We start from the raw sequence: 13,154 nt of genomic DNA on the forward strand, positions 1-13,154 counted from the left end.
TATTCAGTAAACCAGTCAGTATCATCTCTCCTCAGGAGTTATTCAGTAAACCAGTCAGTATCATCTCTCCTCAGGAGTTATTCAGTAAACCAGTCAGTATCATCTCTCCTCAGGAGTTATTCAGTAAACCAGTCAGTATAATCTCTCCTCAGGAGTTATTCAGTAAACCAGGTCAGTATCATCTCTCCTCTGGAGTTATTCAGTAAACCAGGTCAGTATCATCTCTCCTCAGGAGTTATTCAGTAAACCAGTCAGTATAATCTCTCCTCAGGAGTTATTCAGTAAACCAGTCAGTATCATCTCTCCTCAGGAGTTATTCAGTAAACCAGTCAGTATCATCTCTCCTCAGGAGTTATTCAGTAAACCAGTCAGTATCATCTCTCCTCAGGAGTTATTCAGTAAACCAGTCAGTATCATCTCTCCTCAGGAGTTATTCAGTAAACCAGTCAGTAAACCAGTCAGTATCATCTCTCCTCAGGAGTTATTCAGTAAACCAGTCAGTAAACCAGGTCAGTATCATCTCTCCTCAGGAGTTATTCAGTAAACCAGTCAGTAAACCAGTCAGTATCATCTCTCCTCAGGAGTTATTCAGTAAACCAGTCAGTAAACCAGGTCAGTATCATCTCTCCTCAGGAGTTATTCAGTAAACCAGTCAGTAAACCAGGTCAGTATCATCTCTCCTCAGGAGTTATTCAGTAAACCAGTCAGTATCATCTCTCCTCAGGAGTTATTCAGTAAACCAGTCAGTATCATCTCTCCTCAGGAGTTATTCAGTAAACCAGTCAGTATCATCTCTCCTCAGGAGTTATTCAGTAAACCAGTCAGTATCATCTCTCCTCAGGAGTTATTCAGTAAACCAGTCAGTATAATCTCTCCTCAGGAGTTATTCAGTAAACCAGTCAGTATCATCTCTCCTCAGGAGTTATTCAGTAAACCAGTCAGTATCATTTCTCCTCAGGAGTTATTCAGTAAACCAGTCAGTAAACCAGGTCAGTATCATCTCTCCTCAGGAGTTATTCAGTAAACCAGTCAGTAAACCAGTCAGTATCATCTCTCCTCAGGAGTTATTCAGTAAACCAGTCAGTATCATCTCTCCTCAGGAGTTATTCAGTAAACCAGTCAGTAAACCAGGTCAGTATCATCTCTCCTCAGGAGTTATTCAGTAAACCAGTCAGTAAACCAGGTCAGTATCATCTCTCCTCAGGAGTTATTCAGTAAACCAGTCAGTAAACCAGGTCAGTATCATCTCTCCTCAGGAGTTATTCAGTAAACCAGTCAGTATCATCTCTCCTCAGGAGTTATTCAGTAAACCAGTCAGTATCATCTCTCCTCAGGAGTTATTCAGTAAACCAGTCAGTATCATCTCTCCTCAGGAGTTATTCAGTAAACCAGTCTGTAAACCAGTCAGTATCATCTCTCCTCAGGAGTTATTCAGTAAACCAGTCAGTATCATTTCTCCTCAGGAGTTATTCAGTAAACCAGTCAGTATCATCTCTCCTCAGGAGTTATTCAGTAAACCAGTCAGTAAACCAGGTCAGTATCATCTCTCCTCAGGAGTTATTCAGTAAACCAGTCAGTAAACCAGTCAGTATCATCTCTCCTCAGGAGTTATTCAGTAAACCAGTCAGTATCATCTCTCCTCAGGAGTTATTCAGTAAACCAGTCAGTAAACCAGGTCAGTATCATCTCTCCTCAGGAGTTATTCAGTAAACCAGTCAGTAAACCAGGTCAGTATCATCTCTCCTCAGGAGTTATTCAGTAAACCAGTCAGTAAACCAGGTCAGTATCATCTCTCCTCAGGAGTTATTCAGTAAACCAGTCAGTATCATCTCTCCTCAGGAGTTATTCAGTAAACCAGTCAGTATCATCTCTCCTCAGGAGTTATTCAGTAAACCAGTCAGTATCATCTCTCCTCGGGAGTTATTCAGTAAACCAGTCAGTATCATCTCTCCTCAGGAGTTATTCAGTAAACCAGTCAGTATCATCTCTCCTCAGGAGTTATTCAGTAAACCAGTCAGTATCATCTCTCCTCAGGAGTTATTCAGTAAACCAGTCAGTAAACCAGTCAGTATCATCTCTCCTCAGGAGTTATTCAGTAAACCAGTCAGTAAACCAGTCAGTATCATCTCTCCTCGGGAGTTATTCAGTAAACCAGTCAGTATCATCTCTCCTCAGGAGTTATTCAGTAAACTAGTCAGTATCATCTCTCCTCAGGAGTTATTCAGTAAACCAGTCAGTAAACCAGTCAGTATCATCTCTCCTCAGGAGTTATTCAGTAAACCAGTCAGTATCATCTCTCCTCAGGAGTTATTCAGTAAACCAGTCAGTATCATCTCTCCTCAGGAGTTATTCAGTAAACCAGTCAGTAAACCAGTCAGTATCATCTCTCCTCAGGAGTTATTCAGTAAACCAGTCAGTATCATCTCTCCTCAGGAGTTATTCAGTAAACCAGTCAGTATCATCTCTCCTCAGGAGTTATTCAGTAAACCAGTCAGTATCATCTCTCCTCGGGAGTTATTCAGTAAACCAGTCAGTATCATCTCTCCTCAGGAGTTATTCAGTAAACCAGTCAGTAAACCAGGTCAGTATCATCTCTCCTCAGGAGTTATTCAGTAAACTAGTCAGTATCATCTCTCCTCAGGAGTTATTCAGTAAACCAGGTCAGTATCATCTCTCCTCAGGAGTTATTCAGTAAACCAGTCAGTAAACCAGTCAGTATCATCTCTCCTCAGGAGTTATTCAGTAAACCAGTCAGTATCATCTCTCCTCGGGAGTTATTCAGTAAACCAGTCAGTATCATCTCTCCTCAGGAGTTATTCAGTAAACCAGTCAGTATCATCTCTCCTCGGGAGTTATTCAGTAAACCAGTCTGTAAACCAGTCAGTATCATCTCTCCTCAGGAGTTATTCAGTAAACCAGTCAGTAAACCAGTCAGTATCATCTCTCCTCAGGAGTTATTCAGTAAACCAGTCAGTAAACCAGTCAGTATCATCTCTCCTCAGGAGTTATTCAGTAAACCAGTCAGTATCATCTCTCCTCAGGAGTTATTCAGTAAACCAGTCAGTATCATCTCTCCTCAGGAGTTATTCAGTAAACCAGTCAGTATCATCTCTCCTCAGGAGTTATTCAGTAAACCAGTCAGTATCATCTCTCCTCAGGAGTTATTCAGTAAACCAGTCAGTATCATCTCTCCTCGGGAGTTATTCAGTAAACCAGTCAGTATCATCTCTCCTCAGGAGTTAATCAGTAAACCAGTCAGTATCATCTCTCCTCAGGAGTTATTCAGTAAACCAGTCAGTATCATCTCTCCTCAGGAGTTATTCAGTAAACCAGTCAGTATCATCTCTCCTCAGGAGTTATTCAGTAAACCAGTCAGTATCATCTCTCCTCAGGAGTTATTCAGTAAACCAGTCAGTATCATCTCTCCTCAGGAGTTATTCAGTAAACCAGTCAGTATCATCTCTCCTCAGGAGTTATTCAGTAAACCAGTCAGTATCATCTCTCCTCAGGAGTTATTCAGTAAACCAGTCAGTATCATCTCTCCTCAGGAGTTATTCAGTAAACCAGTCAGTATCATCTCTCCTCAGGAGTTATTCAGTAAACCAGTCAGTATCATCTCTCCTCAGGAGTTATTCAGTAAACCAGTCAGTATCATCTCTCCTCAGGAGTTATTCAGTAACCAGTCAGTATCATCTCTCCTCAGGAGTTATTCAGTAAACCAGTCAGTATCATCTCTCCTCAGGAGTTATTCAGTAAACCAGTCAGTATCATCCCTCCTCAGGAGTTATTCAGTAAACCAGTCAGTAAACCAGTCAGTATCATCTCTCCTCAGGAGTTATTCAGTAAACCAGTCAGTATCATCTCTCCTCAGGAGTTATTCAGTAAACCAGTCAGTAAACCAGTCAGTATCATCTCTCCTCAGGAGTTATTCAGTAAACCAGTCAGTAAACCAGTCAGTATCATCTCTCCTCAGGAGTTATTATCGTTACAGTTGGATTTGAATGGAAGATGGAACCAGGCTTGTGACAGTGGTTGTTTGTTCAGGATCAGTAGGCTTCATTATTATTATTATTATTATTATTATTATTATTATTATTATACCTTTATGTCAACAAGGAACACAGACTGAGACCAAGGTCTCTTTTACAGCTGGGCCCTGCGTATACATGTTTACACATACAGTTTAGGTACAATGATAAAAAGAAACTACACAAGACAAACAAAACAATCACAGATAACACCAAAAAAATATATAAAAAAATATGTTATTATTGACTGATGCTGCTGTGGTGTTTCTTTAAAAAGAATGGTGCCACTTTTGACAATAACAGTTGAGGAAAGATTGTATTTACCTTTGCATTGCTTTTGAATGTGACCTCCATGTCCGTCTTTGCCTTTTTCTCTCGTTACACTAATCACCTTGTGTGTGTCGGGTTCAACGAGCTTCCAGAAAGCCATGAGGTGAAAAGTTGGAACACATTATAAGGAATAAGTTTAGAAATTAGATAACATTGCAACCAGTGAACCATCCCTCTAAATAACACCTACTGTGATTTAACACAGTTATGGAGGGATTGACACAAAATCATTTCAAATAGTATTTGAACCCAGGTCTGCAGCATTGACACGCTTCAACACTGCTGCTGTAAGGAATGAGCTGTTCAGTAAGCTCGCTCTCTCTCTCTCTCTCTCTCTCTCTCTCTCTCTCTCTCTCTCTCTCTCTCTCTCTCTCTCTCTCTCTCTCTCTCTCTCTCTCTCTCTCTCTCTCTCTCTCTCTCTCTCTCTCTCTCTCTCTCTCTCTCTCTCTCTCTCTCTCTCTCTCTCTCTCTCTCTCTCTCTCTCTCTCTCAAGCAAGTGAATCTGTAACGTGTACGCTTGGAGTCAGGAAGAAGGTAAGTTTAATGAAGAGATGGGTAGAATAACAAAAACAGGCGCAGCGTACTGAACGTGACCAAAAACCAATACAACCTGATGACTGAGGATACTGAGGGCTATACGAAGGGAGAGTAATTAAGGTGATGCTGAGGTCCAGGTGTGAGTAACGATCATTTCCAGGATCGGTCATTTCCAGGATCGGTTATTAATAGACCGGTGACGTCGAGCGACGAAGCGGGGGAACGGAGGTTGGCTTGACAGAAATATATCATAAACAGAAGTGAAATAAACAAGTTAAAATGAACAGTAAACTTTACACTCACATTTCAAATGTCAAATTATGGCTATATACAGTGTTGTAATGAAATGCAAATAGTTAAAGTGAAAAAAGTGAAATAAAATAAACATAAATATGGGTTTTATTTACAATGTTTGTTCTTCACTGGTGGCAACAGATCTTGCTGCTGTGATGTCTCTCTCCGTCTCTCTCTGTCTCTCTCTGTCTCTCTCTGTTTCTCTTCTCTCTCTCTCTATCTCTCTCCCTCTCTCTCTCTCTCTCTCTCTCTCTCTCTCTCTCTCTCTCTCTCTCTCTCTCTCTCTCTCTCTCTCTCTCTCTCTCTCTCTCTCTCTCTCCTCTCTCTGTCTCTCTCTCCTCTCTCCTCTCTCTGTCTCTCTTCTCTCTGTCTCCCTCCCCACTCTATCTCTCCCCTCTCTCTCTCTCTCTCTATCTCTCTCCCTCTCTTTTCTCTGTCTACCTCGTCTCTCTCTCTCTCTTCTCTCTGTCTCCCTCCCCACTCTCTCGCTCTCTGTCTCTCTGTCTCTCTCTCTCTCTGTCTCTCTCTCTGTCTCTCTCTCTGTCTCTGTCTCTCTGTGTGTGTGTAATCACGAGTTCAATAATTACCATTGATAGCTAAATCAGACTGAGATATTTCAAGCTGAGGCACAAAGGACACAAAGGATTTATTTTCCCAGTCAAACCTTGAGAAATGCTAAAACTCCTATTGTCCGGTTTCAGGTTGTATAGAAAAAACCACATTTGCAAATGCATTGCAGATCGGCGGCCCGCCCCAACAGCCAACCTTTAAAAGAAAAATAATTTGTCATTCAGATTTTTTTTGGGGGGGTGAATGACCCCCTCTTCTCTATAGAGGTTCCCAGGCAACGTTTGATCTTATGACTCAATGTAGGAGTGGAGTGGGGTGGTCAGACCTCTCGAGGGGGGGGGAGGGGGGGGGGGGTGGAAGTGCGGGGGTCAGAGTGGATGGTGAATAGGCTTTCGGAAGTCCTCAAGTCTCGCCGTGGCCTGTGGAGTCTGACCCTGCTTGACCGCTAGACAATAGGGAGGCCATAGCCTACACCTTCATCTCTCCTCCTATTGGAGATGAGAGAGAGAGATGAGAGAGAGAGAGAGAGAGAGAGAGAGAGAGAGAGAGAGAGAGAGAGAGAGAGAGAGAGAGAGAGATAGAGAGAGCACTGACCACAGCCTACACCTTCATCTCTCCTCCTACTGGAGATGAGAGAGAGATATGAGAGAGAGAGAGAGATGAGAGAGAGATATGAGAGAGAGAGAGAGATGAGAGAGAGAGAGAGATGAGAGAGAGAGAGAGAGAGAGAGAGAGAGAGAGAGAGAGAGAGAGAGAGAGAGAGAGAGAGAGAGAGAGAGAGAGATAGAGAGAGAGACAACCTGACACAACCTGATACAACCACACACAACCTGACACAACCTGACACAACCACACACAACCTGACACAACCTGACACAACCTGACACAACCACACACAACCTGACACAACCTGACACAACCTGACACAACCTGACACAACCTGACACAACCTGACACAACCACACACAAGCTGACACAACCTGACACAACCTGACACAACCACACACAACCTGACACAACCTGATACAACCTGACACAACCTGATACAACCTGAAACAACCTGACACAACCTGATACAACCACACACAACCTGACACAACCACACACAACCTGACACAACCACAGACAACCTGACACAACCTGATACAACCTGACACAACCTGATACAACCTGACACAACCTGACACAACCTGACACAACCTGACACAACCTGACACAACCTGACACAACCACACACAACCTGACACAACCTGACACAACCTGACACAACCACACACAACCTGACACAACCACACACAACCTGACACACCCACACACAACCGGACACAACCGGACACAACCACACACAACCTGACACAACCTGACACAACCTGACACAACCACACACAACCTGACACAACCTGACACAACCTGACACAACCACACACAACCTGACACAACCTGACACAACCTGACACAACCTGACACAACCTGACACAACCTGACACAACCACACACAACCTGACACAACCTGACACAACCTGACACAACCTGACACAACCTGACACAACCTGACACAACCTGATACAACCTGACACAACCTGACACAACCTGACACAACCTGACACAACCACACACAACCTGACACAACCTGACACAACCTGACACAACCTGACACAACCACACACAACCTGACACAACCACACACAACCTGACACAACCTGACACAACCTGACACAACCACACACAACCTGACACAACCTGACACAACCTGACACAACCACACACAACCTGACACAACCTGACACAACCTGACACAACCTGACACAACCTGACACAACCACACACAACCTGACACAACCTGACACAACCTGACACAACCACACACAACCTGACACAACCTGACACAACCACACACAACCTGACACACCCTGACACAACCTGACACAACCTGACACAACCACACACAACCTGACACAACCTGACACAACCTGATACAACCTGACACGACCACACACAACCTGACACGACCACACACAACCTGACACAACCACACACAACCTGACACAACCTGATACAACCTGACACAACCTGACAAGACCACACACAACCTGACACAACCACACACAACCTGACACAACCTGATACAACCTGACACAACCTGACACGACCACACACAACCTCACACAACCACACACAACCTGACACAACCACACACAACCAAACACAACCTGACACAACCTGATACATCCACACACAACCTGACACAACCTGACACAACCACACACAACCTGACACATCCACACACAACCTGACACAACCTGACACAACCTGACACAACCTGACACAACCTGACACAACCTGACACAACCACACACAACCTGACACAACCACACACAACCTGACACAACCTGACACAACCACACACAACCCGACACAACCTGACACAACCTGACACAACCTGACACAACCACACACACGCTGACACAACCTGACACAACCACACACAACCTGACACAACCTGACACAACCTGACACAACCTGACACAACCTGACACAATCACACAGAACCTGACACAACCTGACACAACCTGACACAACCTGACACAACCTGACACAACCTGACACACAACCACACACAACCACACACAACCTGACACAACCTGACACAACCTGACACAACCACACACAACCTGACACAACCTGATACAACCACACACAACCTGACACAACCTGATACAACCTGACACAACCACACACAACCTGACACAACCACACACAACCTGACACAACCTGACACAACCACACACAACATGACACAATCTGACACAACCTGACACAACCACACACAACCTGACACAACCACACACAACCTGACACAACCTGACACAACCTGACACAACCTGACACAACCACACACAACCTGACACAACCACACACAACCTGACACAACCTGACACACAACCACACACAACCACACACAACCTGACACAACCTGACACAACCTGACACAACCACACACAACCTGACACAACCTGATACAACCACACACAACCTGACACAACCTGATACAACCTGACACAACCACACACAACCTGACACAACCACACACAACCTGACACAACCTGACACAACCTGAAACAACCTGACACAACCACACACAACCTGATACAACCACACACAACCTGACACAACCTGACACATCCTGACACAACCTGACACAACCTGACACAACCACACACAACCTGACACAACCACACACAACCTGACACAACCACACACAACCTGACACAACCACACACAACCTGACACAACCACACACAACCTGACACAACCACACACAACCACACACAACCTGACACAACCTGACACAACCTGACACAACCTGACACAACCACACACAACCTGACACAACCTGACACAACCTGACACAACCTGACACAACCACACACAACCTGACACAACCTGACACAACCACACACAACCTGACACAACCACACACAACCACACACAACCTGACACAACCTGACACAACCACACACAACCTGACACAACCTGACACAACCTGACACAACCACACACAACCTGACACAACCTGACACAACCTGACACAACCTGACACACAACCACACACAACCTGACACAACCACACACAACCTGACACAACCTGACACAACCACACACAACCTGACACAACCTGACACAACCTGACACAACCTGACACAACCACACACAACCTGACACAACCTGACACAACCTGACACAACCTGACACAACCTGACACAACCTGACACAACCACACACAACCTGACACAACCTGACACAACCTGACACAACCACACACAACCACACAGAACCTGACACAACCACACACAACCTGACACAACCTGACACAACCACACACAACCACACAGAACCTGACACAACCACACACAACCTGACACAACCTGACACAACCACACAAAACCTGACACAACCTGATACAACCTGACACAACCTGACACAACCTGACACAACCTGACACAACCTGACACAACCTGACACAACCTGATACAACCTGACACAACCACACACAACCTGACACAACCACACACAACCTGACACAACCTGACACAACCTGACACAACCTGACACAACCACACAGAACCTGACACATCCACACACAACCTGACACAATCTGATACAACCACACACAACCTGACACAACCTGATACAACCTGACACAACCTGACAAAACCTGACACAACCTGACACAACCTGACACAACCACACACAACCTGACACAACCTGACACAACCACACACAACCCGACACAACCTGACACAACCTGACACAACCTGACACAACCACACACACGCTGACACAACCTGACACAACCACACACAACCTGACACAACCTGACACAACCTGACACAACCTGACACAACCTGACACAATCACACAGAACCTGACACAACCTGACACAACCTGACACAACCTGACACAACCTGACACACAACCACACACAACCACACACAACCTGACACAACCTGACACAACCTGACACAACCACACACAACCTGACACAACCTGATACAACCACACACAACCTGACACAACCTGATACAACCTGACACAACCACACACAACCTGACACAACCACACACAACCTGACACAACCTGACACAACCACACACAACATGACACAATCTGACACAACCTGACACAACCACACACAACCTGACACAACCACACACAACCTGACACAACCTGACACAACCTGACACAACCTGACACAACCACACACAACCTGACACAACCACACACAACCTGACACAACCTGACACACAACCACACACAACCACACACAACCTGACACAACCTGACACAACCTGACACAACCACACACAACCTGACACAAACCAACACACAACCTGACACAACCTGATACAACCTGACACAACCACACACAACCTGACACAACCTGACACAACCTGAAACAACCTGACACAACCACACACAACCTGATACAACCACACACAACCTGACACAACCTGACACATCCTGACACAACCTGACACAACCTGACACAACCACACACAACCTGACACAACCACACACAACCTGACACAACCACACACAACCTGACACAACCACACACAACCTGACACAACCACACACAACCTGACACAACCACACACAACCACACACAACCTGACACAACCTGACACAACCTGACACAACCTGACACAACCACACACAACCTGACACAACCTGACACAACCTGACACAACCTGACACAACCACACACAACCTGACACAACCTGACACAACCACACACAACCTGACACAACCACACACAACCACACACAACCTGACACAACCTGACACAACCACACACAACCTGACACAACCTGACACAACCTGACACAACCACACACAACCTGACACAACCTGACACAACCTGACACAACCTGACACACAACCACACACAACCTGACACAACCACACACAACCTGACACAACCTGACACAACCACACACAACCTGACACAACCTGACACAACCTGACACAACCTGACACAACCTGACACAACCACACACAACCTGACACAACCACACACAACCTGACACAACCTGACACAACCTGACACAACCTGACACAACCACACACAACCTGACACAACCTGACACAACCTGACACAACCACACACAACCACACAGAACCTGACACAACCACACACAACCTGACACAACCTGACACAACCACACACAACCACACAGAACCTGACACAACCACACACAACCTGACACAACCTGACACAACCACACAAAACCTGACACAACCTGATACAACCTGACACAACCTGACACAACCTGACACAACCTGATACAACCTGACACAACCTGACACAACCTGATACAACCTGACACAACCACACACAACCTGACACAACCACACACAACCTGACACAACCTGACACAACCTGACACAACCTGACACAACCACACAGAACCTGACACATCCACACACAACCTGACACAATCTGATACAACCACACACAACCTGATACAACCTGACACAACCTGACACAACCTGACAAAACCTGACACAACCTGACACAACCACACACAACCTGACACAACCTGACACAACCACACACAACCTGACACAACCTGATACAACCACACACAACCTGACACAACCTGACACACAGCCACACACAACCTGACACAAGCTGACACAACCTGACACACAGCCACACACAACCTGACACAACCTGATACAACCTGACACAACCTGACACAACCTGACACAACCTGACACAACCTGACACAACCTGACACAACCTGACACAACCTGACACAACCTGACACAACCACACACAACCTGACACAACCACACACAACCGGACACAACCGGACACAACCACACACAACCTGACACAACCTGATACAACCTGACACAACCTGATACAACCTGACACAACCTGACACAACCTGATACAATCTGACACAACCTGACACAACCACACACAACCTGACACAACCTGACACAACTGACACAACCTAACACAACCACACACAACCTGACACAACCACACACAACCTGACACAACCTGACACAACCTGACACAACCACACACAACCTGACACAACCTGACACAACCTGACACAACCACACACAACCTGACACAACCTGACACAACCTGACACAACCTGACACAACCTGACACAACCACACACAACCTGACACAACCTGACACAACCTGACAACCACACACAACCTGACACAACCTGACACAACCACACACAACCTGACACACCCTGACACAACCTGACACAACCTGACACAACCACACACAACCTGACACAACCTGACACAACCTGATACAACCTGACACGACCACACACAACCTGACATGACCACACACAACCTGACACAACCACACACAACCTGACACAACCTGATACAACCTGACACAACCTGACAAGACCACACACAACCTGACACAACCACACACAACCTGACACAACCTGATACAACCTGACACAACCTGACACGACCACACACAACCTCACACAACCACACACAACCTGACACAACCACACACAACCAAACACAACCTGACACAACCTGATACATCCACACACAACCTGACACAACCTGACACAACCACACACAACCTGACACATCCACACACAACCTGACACAACCTGACACAACCTGACACAACCTGACACAACCTGACACAACCACACACAACCTGACACAACCACACACAACCTGACACAACCTGACACAACCACACACAACCCGACACAACCTGACACAACCTGACACAACCTGACACAACCACACACACGCTGACACAACCTGACACAACCACACACAACCTGACACAACCTGACACAACCTGACACAACCTGACACAAC

The sequence above is a fragment of the Salvelinus alpinus genome, chromosome 5 (genome assembly GCF_045679555.1).
Source record: "Salvelinus alpinus chromosome 5, SLU_Salpinus.1, whole genome shotgun sequence".
In the NCBI taxonomy this organism is placed as follows: Eukaryota; Metazoa; Chordata; class Actinopteri; order Salmoniformes; family Salmonidae; genus Salvelinus; species Salvelinus alpinus.